Genomic DNA, 9,900 nt, shown 5'->3' on the forward strand with positions numbered 1-9,900 from the left:
TGAGAACATAGCTGTGCATAATATGATTTGTTATATTTCAGGGTTTGTTTTTGGTTTCACTTTTCTCATTTACTATTTCATTGCTTTCATTTTCTACTCTGTTCTTTTAAACCATATTAGCAATCATGCTATTGATAATTTCAAAAAGTTATCTTTTCAATTAATTATCCACTTCTGTTGTTTGTTTCCAATATAAGTCAAATTTTAATATCTCTTCTTTTGTGTTTCACATAAATTTGTGATTTTTTATTTTCTAAGTAAAAATGCATATTTAGTTTATCAATTCAATAATTTTACACCATTTTCCTAAAATATGAATGTAAGAATATGATTTTCTCTTTGCAAATTGCTCTTGCTGCATTCCAGCAATTTTAGCATGTTGTTTCAACATTATTTTATATGGTTATTCAATTGTATTAATGATTTGCTCTTTGACACATTTGTCATTTAAGATTTAATTTTAAAGTCTTCATTTTGATCTCTATCTTTTGTTTCAGGTTCCTAGGCAAATTTGTCAATAATGTATTAATTATTTCTACCCCTTTACATTCATTTGCAACTTTTCTGTCTCCCAAATATTACCAATTTTTGTAAAAGTTTCAAGTGGATATTATGATCTATTCTTTTGCTATCACGTTTAGAATACGCTACAAGTCTCTCAATCCGTTCATATTTAAACTTATAAAAACTGTATTTATATTTTTATCCATCTATAAATAAAACCATTTTTTTCAAGATATTTTCCATCTTCTGCTATAATCACAGTATAATGTCCCTTCAGTTTCTTTAATCATTTTTGACATGACCTCATTTCTACTGGCTTCTTCGACTCACCTCTGGTCCTCTCATTAGTTAGCCCTTTTCCTTTGGTGTTTTATTAATTCTTTTTAGTTTCCTGTTGTTATCTGGATATATATATATATATATATATATATATATATATATATATATATATATATATATATATATATATATATATATATATATATATATATATATATGTATGTATGTAGGTATGTATGTATGTATGTATGTATGTTTTATCTTCCTTTTTATTGGCAGTGAGTCAATTAGATTCCCCTTTCATCTTTTTTTCATTTATTTAAAATTTATTTTTACCACTTTCTCTGAAATATTTTTTCCAATTATTTTCATTATCTAAGGCTTCTTTCTATTTATACTAGAACTTCATCTCTCATTCCTGGTACCTAGAATTTTTGTACATCAACTAAAACAGAATATATTCTTCTCCAATCTTTTACCTTTACCCTGTGTGCATTCCCTCTTATCAAATGTATTCTTGTAAACAACATACTTTTGAATTATCATTTTTAATCCATTCTGCCATCTGTCTCTGTTTTATGGGAGAGTTCATCCCACTCACATTCGCAGTTATAATTAGTATCTGTGTCTTTCCCTTCCTTCTCTTTCCCCTCATTTATGCTTTTAGTTCTAACTTCTCCCTTCTCCTCCACAGTAGAGTTTTAATTTTTGACCCACCGCCTGCCTCGGTCCTTTTACTCCGTTTTTCCCTTACTATTTCTTCTCTTCCTTTTGGGCTCTGCTCCCTTTTCTTTCCCCCTTCCCCTCATACTGACTATAGAGCTAGTTAGATTTCCATATTTAACTGAGTTTGTTGCTCCCTCCTTGAACCAAATCAGATAAGAGAAAAATCTCAAACAATGCTCGTCTCCCTCCTCACTTTTCCTCTACTGTAATATATTTTTGGGCCTTTACTTGTGATGTGATTTACTGTTTTTTGTCTCTTCCTTTTCACATCTCCCATTACAGTCTCACCACACACTTAAGTCACATTCTTTTCATCATATCATTTACTTTATACCCACTCTCTCTGTCTATCTGTCTATCTATCTATCTATCTATCTATCTATCTATCTATCTATCTATCTTTCTTTCTTCCTTTCTTTCTTTCTATCTATCCCTTTTATATATCATAATAGATACACAATTCTCAAGATTAACAAGTATTACCTTCCCTCATAGGGATAAAAAGACAGTGTACTGAGAGCAACTATTCACCTAAGATTTAAGACAAACTCCTCCAGATATTTCTGAAAAGAGAACCTGAACGGATTTTGGAGGGGCAGAATCCAATAGGAGACAGTGTGGCAGATTTCCAGGACAGGAGAGACTGGAAATTTGAAGGGAAGGATTTTTTACATGGGACTGGAGGAGTGCACAGCACTCAGCACACAGTACACATGCTGTACCAGCACAGTCCCACTATGCCATGGAAGAGCAGGAAGCCCCGGGAGATCTGAGGCAGTGACCCCGAGGTGGAATCTCAGGCCTGTCAGCCCCAGGTGAAAGTCCAGTGGAACCAAGCCAGAGAGACCACAGATTAAATGCCTGTAAATTAGCTACTTGAACTTCTGGGAGCCAAAATGGCAGAGTGATCAATAAATGCTGTATCCTTTCAATTGCTGACCTTAAAAAAATCAATAAAATATTTCCTCTGGAAAAATCCTGGAACAGTGTGATCAGCCAAAGGGGCAAACAGTCTCTTAGCCCATGAAGTGAGGAAATCAATGGGGTGGTTTCCATCTTGCTGTGGCTGAAAGGGACCAGTGCAGCTTCTAACTGAAAGAACCAGAGGCCACAACACACCAAGCTTAAAGTTCTAGGCACAAGAATTGTGGAACAGAGTCCTCTGGGTCCCAGAAGCAGAAATCTACTTTAAAAGACAGGAAAATGGTGATGATCTTGAGTAAGAAGCAAAGCAGAAAACAAAAGACCATAAAATCTTTCTCTGGGGAGAAGGAACAAACTATGAATACCAAAGAGGTCAGCATTGACACTGTACTCCTATCTGAAACTTCATATGGGAATACTAACTAGTCTGAAACCAAAAGAGGATCCTTGGAAGAGGTCAAGAAGGACTATAAAAGCCAAATTAGATAAACAGAAGAAAAACTGGCCAAGGATTTTAAAAATAAGAAAAAAGAAATCACAGATGAATTTAAAAGGAAAAATGCCTAGACTAACAGAAGCAGAAGTTGAATAGTTAAATAAGCCTATCTCAGAAAAAGAAATTGAACATGCCATCCATGAATTCCCTAGGGAAAAATCTCCAGGATCAGATAGATTCACAAGTGAATTCTACCAAACATTTAAAAAACTGCTAATTCCAATACTGCATAAAGTATTTGGGAAAATTGAGGAAGAAGGAGTTCTCTCAAATTATTTTTATGATACAAATATAGTTTTGATACCTAAAGCAGAAAGAGGCAACACAGAGAGATAAAATCAATTTCTCTAACGAATATAGATGAAAAAATTTTAAATAAGAGTTTAGCAAAAAGAATACAGTAATTAATCACTAGAATAGTACATTACAATCAGGTGGGATTTATACCAGGAATACAGGGCTGGTTCCATTTTAAGAAATCTATTAACACTATTGATCATATCAACAACAAAACTAATAGAAACCACATTACTATCTGAATGGATGCAGAAAAATCTTTTGACAAAATACAACACCTATTCTTATTGAAAACACTAAAGAACATAGGAATAAACGGAATTTAACATCAAATAATAAGCAGTATCTACCTAAAACCTTCAGCAAGCATTATATGCAAAGGGGACAAGTTAGATGTATTTGCAGTAAGACCAGAGGTGAAACAAGGATGTTCATTATCACCACTATTATTCAATATGGTACTAGAAATGTTAGCTGTAGCCGTTAAAAAAGATAAAGAAAGTGAAGGAATTAGAATAGACAAAAAAGAAACTAAGTTATCACTCTTTGCAGATGATATGATGATATACATACAGAATCCCAGAGAATAAAGAAAAAACTACTGGCAATAATAAACAACTTTGGCAAAGTTGCAGATTACACAATAGAACCACAAAAGTCTTAGGCATTTCTATATATTAGTAACAAAGCCCAGCAGTAAGAGATAGAAAGAGAAATCCTATTTAAATATACATTAGACACTATAAAATATTTGGGAGTCTATCTGCCAAAACAAAGCCAGGAAGTGTATGAACACAATTACAAAACACTTTTCACACAAATAAAATGAGATCTAAATGAGTGGGAAATCATAAGTTACTCGTGGGTGGATTGAGCTAATATAACAAAAATGACAATTCTTGCTAAATTAATTTACTTATTCAATACTATACCAATCAAACTGTAAGACAACTTTTGTGGATCTAGAAAAAACATCAAAATTCATCTGAAAGAACAAAAGTTTCACAATATCAAGGGAATTAATGAAAAGAAGCGCTAGGGAAGGTGATCTAGTTCTACCAGACATCAAGTTGTAGGAGCAAGCAGCAATTATCAAAACCGCTTAGTACCGTCTAAGAAGCAGAATGTTAGAACAGTGAAATACGCTAGGTACCCAAGACACAGTAGTCAATGAATATAGCAATCTGCTTTTTGATAAACCCATGGACCCCAGCTTCTGGGATAAGAAATAAATGTTCAACAAAAATTGCTGGAGAAACTGGATAACAGTATGGCAGAAACTAGGCATAGACCAATGCCTGACACCATACACAAGAATAAAGTACAAATGGGTACATGATCTAAGCATAAAGACTGTTAACATAAATAAATTACTGGAGCAAGGAATAGTGTAATTATCAGATTTATGGAGAAGGCAAGAATTTTTGATTAAACAAGAGAAAGAAAAAGTTATGAAATGCAAAATGAATAATATTGATTACATTGCATTGTAAAGTTTTTGCACAAAACGAAACAAAACAAAACCCCTGGGCAACCAAAATTAGGAGGGAAGCAGAAAATTGGGAAAGAATTTGTGCAACTAGAGTTTTTTATAAAGGCCTCATTTCTAAAATATATAGACAACTGCATCAAATGTACGAGAATACAACTCTTTCCCCAACTAATAAGTGGTCAAAAGAAATGAACAGGCAGTTTTCACAGAAAGAAATCAAAGCTATCTATAGTCATATGAAAAAATGCTTTAAATCCCTATTGATTAGAGAGATGAAAATCAAAACAACTCTGGGATACCACATCACACTTATCAGACAAAAAAAATGGTGATAAATGTTGGAGAAGATGGGGGAGATTTGGAGTACTAATTCATTGTTGGTGGACCTGTGAGCTTATCCAGTCATTTTGGAGAGTAAGTTGGAACTATTTTCAAAGGGCTACAACAATGTGCATACCCGTTGATCAAGCAATACTGCTCCTAGGACTGTATCCCCAAGAGATTATAAAAATCGAAGTGTCCCACATCTAAAAATAAATTTTTAGTAGCACTCTTTGTCGTGGCCAAAACCTGAACATCAAATTGATCCCCATCAATTGGGGAATCACTGAATAAATTGTAGTATTTGAATACAATAGAATAGTATTGTACTGTAAGAAATGATGAACAGGAGGACTTCAGAGAGGCCTAGAAAGACTTATATTAACGGATGTTGAATGAAAGGAGCAGACCCAGGAGAATTTTATACACAGCCAAAACCAAAGTGTGAGATGACTTTTTCTGGTAGACTTAGAATTACATTGCAATGCAAGGACTTAAAAAAATTCCCAATGGTCTCTTGAGGGAAAATGTCTTCCACATCCAGAGAAATAACTGTGGAATTCGATCGCATAATGTAGCAGACCATTTTCTTTTGTATTACATTTTGGTGCGTTTTATGATTTCTCCCATTCATTTTAGTTGTTCTATACAACATGATTAAGGTGAAAATGTATTTAATAGGAGAGTATGTGTTGAATCTACATAAAAGTGTATGCACTCTGGCCGAGGGAAAGCTAGGGAGGGAGAAAGTTTACTTATATGGAAGTGAGTGTAGAACACTGAAAAGAAAGACAATAATAATAAAAAGAGGAAAATTCTCTATTTCATTGAATGACCATTTTTCCCTGGGAATTATTATACTTAATTTTGCTGAGTAGGTGATTCTTGGTTTTATTCCTAGTTCCTTTCACTTCTGGAACATCATATTCTGAGTCCTTTGACTCCTTAATGTAGAACCTGTCAGATCTTGTGTTATCTTAATTTTATTTTCACAATACTTGATATGTTGCTTTCTAGATGCTTACAATATTTTCTCCTTGACCTGGAAATTCTGGAATTGAGCTACAATATTCCTAGGAGTTTCTTTTTTCCAATCTCTTTCACTAAGTGATTGTGGATTCTTTCAATATTTATTTTACCCTGTGGTTCTAAAATATCAGGACAGTTTTGCTTGGTAATTTTATGACAGATGATGTCTAGGCTATCTTTGTGATCATGGCTTTCAGGTAGTACCATAATTTTTAAATTTTCTGTCCTGGGTCTATTTTCCAGGTCACTTGTTTTTCCAATGAGATACTTCACATTGTTTTCTAATTTTCACTCTTTTGATATTTATTTTGTAATTTCTTGGTTTCTCACAAAGTCGTTAGCTTCCATCTGTTCCATTCTAATTTTGAAAGAACTATTTTCTTCAGTGAGCTTTTGCACCTCCTATTCCATTTGGTTAATTCTGTTCTTCTGCTCATCGGTCTTTTGGACCTCTTTTGCCAATTGAGTTAGCCTATTTTTAAGGATATTATTTTCTTCATCATTTTTTTGGGTCTCCTTTAGCAAGCTGTTCACTTGCTTTTCATTATTTTCTTTTATTGCTCTCGTTACTTTTCCCAGTTTTTCTTCCACCTCTCTTACTTGGTTTTCAAAATTATTTTTGAGCTCTTGCATTTCCTGAGACCATTGCATATTTATTTTGGAAGTTTTGGAAGCCTTGCCTTTCTCTGATGGCATGCATTGTACTTCCTCATCCAAAAAGATGGAAGAAAATATCTGTTCACCAAGAAAGTAACCCTCTAGAGTGTTAATATTTTCTCTTTTGTGGGCATTTTAGTTGCCAGTTAATTGACCTTTGAATCTCTTTTGAATAGTGGGGTGTACTCTGGGGACCTGTAATATCTCAGTTCCTCTAAGGTGGCACAATCCAGGGAGAGGAGTTTACTCCTTTCTTGGTTTGTCCGCTAGTCTAGGAGCAACCAAACGTTTTGCACAGAATCTGCCAGTCATAGAATTACCTCTCCACAGCTACCTCCAGCTCCACCATGCCAGCACTCCTCCTTCTCACCCCAGAACCTGGCTCAGGGCTGAGATCAGTATCACTGCTCAATTCCCCTAGGGTATTTAGGCAGAATGTAGGGCCCCTACTCAGGGCTGTGGTTTAGATCAGCTGTTCAATTCCCCCAGGGGCTTTAGCTGGGGAACTCCAAAAATGGATATTCCTGCTGCAGTGGCTGCTGTAAGCAGGGCCAGATCATGATCCCTTCTCACCTAGTGGAAAAGATTTTGTGACTTTTGACACTTTCTTTGGTGTTTGTTGTTTGAAGGATTTGAGAACTGCTGCTGCTGGGGATTTTGCCCCCGAACAACTGTTACGGTCTTGTTCCTGTCAGTGAAGAGCAGTCAGGGATGGACTAGATTCTGTGGGCTGCACTTTGTCCCCTGTGATATATCTTTCCTGTCAGCCTTCCAGGCTACCTTGGACTGGAAATGTCTTTCACACTGCCAATTGGTGGCTTCTGCTGCTCTAGAATTTGTCTGTGGTCATTTTTTACAGGTATATTAAGGACTGTGGTGGAAGAGGCAGATTTTGTGTGTCTTTCTACTCTTACCGTATTGGCTCCACCTCCATTTTTTTTTATATGAATGGGTTCTATATTTTGTCCAAGATTTTTTCTAAGTGTATTGATATAAATATAAGGTTTTTGTTATATTTGTCACTGGAATGTCAATTATGCTAATACTTCCCCTCCCAATATTCAACTACCCTTGAATTCTTCACATGAATTCACTTTATACATAGTGTTTTATCTTTGTGATATATTGCTATCAAACCCTTGCTGGCATTTTATTTAAATTATTTGCATCAATATCCATTATGAACTTTGGTCTATAGTTTTCTTCGTCCATTTGTCCTTACCTTGATTTAGGCAGCAATAGCATATTTGTTTCAAAAAGGTTAGTAGGACAACTCCTTTGCATATTTTTAACTAGTTTATATAATATTGTGATTAATTGATTATCGAAGTTTTGTAGAATTGACTTTCAATTTTTTTATATGGAGCTCATTGATATATCCTTCATTTTTTCATTAAGAAAAGCTTATTTAATTACTTTAATTGTTCTATTAAAGTGTAAAATTTGTGCTGTATTAATATTCATCTATTTTACTTAGACTGAGTTTTATTGTCATATATCATTACTAATATTTATAATTACTAATAATTATTTAATAGCATCTTAATTTATGGTAGTAAATAAATCCTTTTCATTTTTAAATGTAGTAACTTACTTTTCTTCTTTATTTTTCATGAATTAAATTAATCAACATGAAATCCCTGGAGCCAAAATGGCAGAGTGAATGGTAAGTGCTTGCTCTCCCTCCCCTTGTTAACTTTGAAAGAACCATAAAATATTTCTCCAGAAAAATCCTGAATCAGCAGAAGGGCCAAACAGTCTTGTAGTGTCTGAGGCTAGGAATATTCCTCTTACTGTGGAGGAAGGCCAGAGCTGTCCCAGACAGCCCCACCTCAGAAAACCAACCAAGAAGAGATTTGCAATTCAAGGTGGTGGAGCCTTGCACTAGAACACAGACTGACCTCAGCACTCCAGTGCAAATGGGAAGGCAGTGGGTATCACCAAGCACTGAGCTTGAATTTGTTCTAGTTCAGTTGAAGAAATCTCCCATGATGAGACCACCACTCCCCCATACTTAACAAGCTAGTCCCAGGGCTAATTCGGGGAAACACAAAATGAAAGGAATCAAAGGCACCTGTCCTTAGCTTTCTCACACCAGCCAACTCCACTCCAGGTTTTACAGCTTCTAGCTGAAAGAACCAGAGGTCGTAATACACAAAGCATCATTATCATGATTAAGGAGAAGCAAAGCAAGAAGGAAAAGAAAATAGAATCTTTCTATGGGGACAAGTAAAAAGCAAGAATAACAAAGAGGTCAGTATTCAGACTATAGTCCCATTTCAAACTTCAGATCGGACTATGAACTTGTCGCATGCACAAAAAGCTCTCCTAGAACAGCTGAAGAAGGAAACAGAATAAAAATTGGTCAATTATTTTAAAAGTATGAAAAAGGAATTCTATGAAAAGAACAGCCCTTTAAAAAGGAAAATTGAATAAATGGAAATGGAAACACAAAACCTAACTGTGAAAACTGGACAAAAGGAAAAAGAAGCACAACACCTAACTAGGTAAATGGGAGAAATGGAAAAGGAAGTATAAAAATTAACTGGGGGAAATAATTCCTTAAAAGGAATAATTGGACAGATGCAAAAGTTAACTGAAGAAGACAATTTGATAAAAATTAGAATTGGGCAAGTAGAAACTAATGACTCAGTGAGACATCAAGAAGGAGTCAAGGAAAATCTAAAAAAAGAAAAGACAAAAGAAAGTGTAAATCATCTAATTAGAAAAAAAACTGACCTGGAAAACAGATCCAGGAGAGAAAATTTAAGAATTATTGGCCTGTCAGAAAGCCATAATGAAAAAAAAAGTGTCTGGACATCTTCCAAGAAATCATCAAGTAAAACTCCCCAGAAGTGCTAGATCCAGAGGGTGAAATACTCAACAAGACAATCCACCATTCAACTCCCGAAAGGGATCCCAAACTAAAAACACCAAGAAATATTGTTGCCAAATTCAAGCACTTTCAAATGAAGGTGAAAATAATACAGGCAGTCAGAAAGAAACTATTCAAATATTGAGGAACTATAGCCAAAAACACACAGGACTTTGCAGCTTCCACATTAAAAGATCAAAGGAATGGGAATATGATATTCTGTAAGGCATAGAAGCTAGGACTACACCCCAGGATCAATTACTCAGCAAAGCTCAGCATAACATTTCGGGAAAGGAGATG

Source organism: Notamacropus eugenii, chromosome 1 (genome assembly GCF_028372415.1).
Source record: "Notamacropus eugenii isolate mMacEug1 chromosome 1, mMacEug1.pri_v2, whole genome shotgun sequence".
In the NCBI taxonomy this organism is placed as follows: domain Eukaryota; kingdom Metazoa; phylum Chordata; class Mammalia; order Diprotodontia; family Macropodidae; genus Notamacropus; species Notamacropus eugenii.